Source organism: Rhea americana, unplaced genomic scaffold (genome assembly GCF_003343005.1).
Source record: "Rhea americana isolate MKP2758 unplaced genomic scaffold, rheAme1 scaffold_14, whole genome shotgun sequence".
NCBI lineage: Eukaryota > Metazoa > Chordata > Aves > Rheiformes > Rheidae > Rhea > Rhea americana.
In genome coordinates, this window is record NW_028185483.1 from 7,915,546 (window position 1) to 7,921,248 (window position 5,703).

Consider the following 5,703-nt stretch of genomic DNA (forward strand, 5'->3'; position numbering starts at 1 on the left):
AAAAAAAAAAAAAGCCAAATTTTATCTTTGATTTAAAAATTGCCTTTCTTAAAAATCTCATGATCTGCTCACTGACGGTGATTTCTGAATGTTCAAAATTGGTAGTACTTTGGCACAGATATGAGCAGAACCACCAACATGGACAAGGTTGTTATTAATAGTGCATCTAAACGCATCCAGCTCTTACATTTAGTCCCTCACTAGCACTCTTCRGTTGACACACTCCTTATAGACTGATTCAGATCTTTGCTGAGACAATCATTTATATCAGTGAGAAATGATTYGTACAAAACACTTCAAGGTGCCTTGCTGGACACAGTCAGTGCTTTCTCAGATTAGGTTTTAAATAGAGATCTGTATAATTGGGTAGGCACTGATTATCTAGTTATCAGCTGGACAGCACAAGACCATCTCTTACACAGTTTGCCGAGAGCAAGGCTAGTAGCTGAGGACTGTGTTTAGATATCCTGTCTGAGAAGGATAGCCATAACRGAGCTCCAAGTAAAGGTCTTATTCCAATATAAGACCCAGATGAAACTCTCTTTGCTCTTAGCATAACCTTCTGTGTCTGCTGGCATTCGTGCATGTTTACAGGAATGCTTATGTGCATTTTTATAGGAACACTTCTAACTTGTATATGATTGCATGGGTTTATATTCTCCAAATATTAAAAAAGCCCATTAATTTCATGTTTGTCATCTTAATACCTTTTCCTAATAAGCTTAAACCTCTTACGCTTATACCTATGCTTTATCTCTTCCCAAGCGGCCCCATGCTTCCTAAAAATAGTTCTTCTCGAGTATGGGAGAGCATCTYCTCCTCTGCTGCTGATTTGGATAAGAATATTGTCCATTCTGCAATAGAAGGATTTGTCTCACTTTCTCACTGCCTTAGTGAGRTATTTTTAGCAGCTATTAACACCACTTTAATCCAAATATTATTTACAGTAGATACACCAGGTATCCTAGTAATGTCATTTAATATATACAGGTTTAGGAAATGCTGAAAATCTAGTTGTATTGTCACTTTGATAAGGTCATTTTCTGTCCAAATTCTWTTTTTTTTTTCAATAGAGATTTGTGATTTTGGATCTCAGTACCAGACGAAGAGTGTCTCAGGTGCAGTGCAGGTAGAGAAGGAACTATATTTTACTAGTGTGCTCCTTCACAAAGTACATGTGGCAAAAGTACATGTGGCAAAAATAAAGAACAATCAAGGCTCCTTGTCTCTGTAACTGAAGGAAACTGCTTTAGGATCTTGTTTAGCTATGACCTTCATTGCAGCCAGAAAACCAAATGTTTCTGCATGGATTGCTACCTGACTGCCGTATTTCCATAAAGAATCATTCATGTTACTAAAACTGTTGTCTTGATGGACTTTCTAGATTAGCCTAAACTGTACTATAATGTCATGGCAACRTACCACCTCTATCACTTATGAAGGTGTCTATAAATACTTTACAATATAGATAAACTCTCTGGCTTGAGTCAGATATCGTCAGATTTCCTAGTGACCTACTTCCATTGAAAGTTGGAACAACTCAGGCACTTATTTGGCTTGTCACTGTTGTAGTGTGGTTATGGATACCTGCAGCTCTGTGAGAGAGACATGTTTTGGACTAAAACCCCTAAGAACATATACAGTAATGGAAGTCTTTAATTTTATTAGGTCAAGCTCATCACATTAGATGAGAGAAATCCAGAATAAACAAACAGTCCAAWGCAAAGTGCTGTATATCACCTTGGTGAATAATTGGGCTACARGTGGGGTCTCCTAACATGTTAGAAAGCTCCATCTCTTACTATAATTTGGCCTCATGTGATGTATAGTTTGGTTTTGAACACAACTTACRTGACAAGCCAAAATACCACTAAAAAAGGAAAACATTTCTACCATTTCTTTCCYTAGCCACATAGTTTCTCAGTCACTATCCTACTTGCCTTCAGCCTCYCTCTGGGGTTCAAGTAGAAGTGTCTTTTCTGCTCATCTAGAAAGCACCATCTAACTTTTCCTAATTCAAGGGGGCATTGAATTCAGTTTGACTGGCCTGGGCCATGGCACRAAAACTAAGTGGGTCCTCTTCATCCAGCTGCTAATGCTGGCCCTCCCAAACTCATCTTATTAGCCCAACAACTTGACTCTTCTATAGCGCTTGAGCAACCTGTCTATTGCCTGGTGTAACCTTACTGTAATCTTATTCCTCGAATAAGTGTCCCTCTGGGGAAACTTTGGAAACGGCATTCTCTCAAGTCCTTGCCCCCAAGTATTTGACATGATCTTACATAGACAGTTCATGGCAAGGGATGACCCATTTATTCAGCTTTTCTTTCTCTCTTGCTCTCCTCCAAAAAAATGAAGCCTGGAATGCTTCATTTAAAATGACAATTTTATATAATAATTGTTCAGAGACTCTTTTCTTTCTTAACTTGCAAGCCATCATGTTTGGCCAATTCTGACCTCTGAAACCCATCATAAAAGATGTCACTGGCCTAAGCTGGAGTGTTATATGCTTACCCTTTAAAAGGAAAGGTCTCACATGCCGTATATCATTAGGAAACATTTACTACATGGTAGAAAAAGGAATTCTTTTTCTTTTTTTTTCCTAGTAAAAAGACAGTATCAAAACTGCACAATAAGTCTGGSTACTCACTGCTAGACCTTGCGGGGGGGGGTGTGTGTGTGTGCACTCTTAATTGAAACAGCAGTGGTGAAAAGTGAGAAAATGTCTTTAATGTGGACTGCCTAAATACTCAGAAGTCTGCGGATAATAAGAGTTCTGATTGATGTGTAGAAGGCTCACTTCCAGTACCAGGGTAGTGCAATGGGAAGATCAATTTAAAGTGTCTGGGGCAGGAGCAGACCATTTGATAGACCTCTTTAGGTGTATAACAATTTGGAAAGTTATCTCTAAGTTTTGRTAATCACTTTGCCTTCTGAGACTGCCAATCTGATTCTTAACTGTTCTTTTTAGTGTGGAAAAAGTCTCCCAATTCTATTCTCTGCCCTACATACTTGGGTCAGAAAGTGAACATCCTATTTTTACAGCTTTGAAGCCAAATGGCTATATAAGCAGCTGATTTCTTCACAGAATCTTTCTTGGGCGTTCTTTTATTTTATTTTACAAGAAGAGCCCTCGCTATTTTCCCAGTTTTTTATCTTAAAAGAAATAGGGCAACACAGCTAAGAAGATTCAAGTTTTACCTGCTGAAGGGCACAGTAGTTCATAGTATTCAGCCCTGCTAGAAGCTGCTGACATTATTTAAACTGTGGCCCAATTAGAAGAAGGAAAAAAAACCATCTTCCAAATAGTTTACCAAATAACCGAAAAACTGGATCAACAAAATATTTGAAAATATTTGTTATGAAAAAAAGAAACCTCCGAATTTTACTCTAAGTGTGAATGCAACATTTTTTGTTTGAGTTGCATTTTTTATTTGACAGTTGAATAAGGCTCTGTTTATTTGGAATAATCTTACTTCAGATGTGCTTTCCGTGAGTTCTTGAATCTGTTTTGTTAAAACAGGCTCAATTTTGACTGAGGTAGAGTACTGAAAATACAAAATTAAAGGGAATAACTCCTGCCTGGGACAAAAGCAAAAGACTGGAAGTATGTTTTGTTCTTGTGGGAGCTTATTAGCACAAATTCCATTTCTTGGGTAAAATGAATTACTCATTCAGCTTCCAGGTATATTATAAACATCAAAACAGATGATTTCTTCCAAGCGGCTAACTTAGGAACAGAATTCTGGGGAGTCATTTCGGGCAGCTAATTCGAGAAGACTATTTTTAATACTATTTAATGTATGTAACCATAACATATCACATAACATTGCATTACTATGCTGTGTAAAACAAATCATCCAGATTTATATATTGACATCTCTGTTAATAGTTAATCTGCTGCTGACCACCTGCAGAGGAGGAATGGAAGAGCTTCCTTTTGATCTCTTTTGTGAAATGACCTTTAGGGTGAAAAAAATATAAAAGAAAATAGACTTGAATGAACCTTAAAAGATTTGGTACAAATATTCTGTTGGGAACTGTTTGGTCCTTTAAAAAAGCGTCCGTATAGGACACTAAATGTACGAAAAAGAGTAACATCTGTGCTTTAGGTCAAGAAGGATCATCACCCATTAACGTAACTCATCTAATTTCTCACAGGTCAGTGAGACATGTTGTTAGTCTGGTAGACTAATTTGTGAGAACTCTGTGTCAGCAAAGAAGGATGGATTTGAATATGGAAATGAAGGGTTAATAGGAAGGAGAGCAATTTAAACTCTGCTATGCAATGATTCTCCTTTCTGTAAGGGTATCATTCAGTTGCAGCACCCTTGTGTACTCCATGCRTCTCGGCTTCTGCGCTCTGACCTTCGTCTTGTTAGTTTGAGCACATGTTGCCAAAACAGTGATTTGTACCCCTTCCAGTCGAAGCAACCAACTCAGAGCTTCACTCTTGCCTGAATCAGTAAGCATTAAAGATTCTCCTATGTGTGGAAATAAAATCAAACATTTGCATCTTACATTATCTTTATGTGTAAATGAGGCTAACTGCCTAAAAATCACCCTGATGTCCTCTGAGTGGGCAGAGATAATTCTAACTATTATCCCTCTCCATTTTCTTGTGATGCTGAATTTCTCAAACTGTCTGTAAATGCCCAGGTTCTCCTCTTACCCTTCCACATACCGAGACACCACAAAGACGTATGTCTTAATGGATAATGGCTCCATTGTGTGAATACTGCCAGTATCATATCAATGTGACATAAATATAGCAAATTAGCTGTATGTTACATCAGAACTGCTTCAGCTCTTTGTGTGCAATGGAAAAGGTGTGAGTGAAAGCTCTCTGAAGCAGCATGAGTCTTTTCCTTTTTTAAACAGTGTTCTTCTAAGAAATTGTACCAAGTTTTAGATTCAGAACTAATTCAAGGTTAATTTTTTTTCTGAAGTAATGTAAGAAAGGAGGRGCATAATTCACCTGACCACTTTGAAATTGGTGCTTGCATTGGCAAACTCTTCTTTAAGGAATGTTGTTGCCTGCTTTGACTGAGTGCTTGCAAAAAKGAAACATTTCTGGTGCATGTTGCGATGTTCTGTCCATGCCTCTATTTTCCTCCCTCCAGGATCATAAAATAGTATCCTTCATGACTAAACCTACTGATTAATTAAGGAGACCATTTTAAATATGTTTGCTTTAGAAGACCCAGATTTATGGCACTTAAAGCATCTTCATAGATTTTAAATAATTGATATATTTATACCACTGAATCAGTAAATTTTAATTGACCACCTTTCAMTTCCAGGCATTTGCTAAGGATAATAGTGCTGTTATCACTCAAGAAGTTTTGCAAATGGAAAATTATATTCTGAGAAGTGTTAGAAAAGAGCAAAAAAATGGAACATTTATTTTTGATAGTATGCATTTCCCAGTTTTAGATCATTCATTTATTCATATCACAATGTATGAATAATTGCAAGACATCCAATAACTTCTAAAACTAAAGATGGTTTGGAGTCTGTATCTTTCCTGAACTGCAGAGGTAACAAGTGCTATGAAAAAAGATCTTAAGCTCTTTTGGAACTTACTTCCATCAAGTGCAATTCCTGGAAACAGGGAAAGTGCCAATAGTTCGTTGTGTGTAATCCAAAGTGACACAATACTGGAAATTAAATGTAAGTAATACTTTTTCCACAAAATATCAT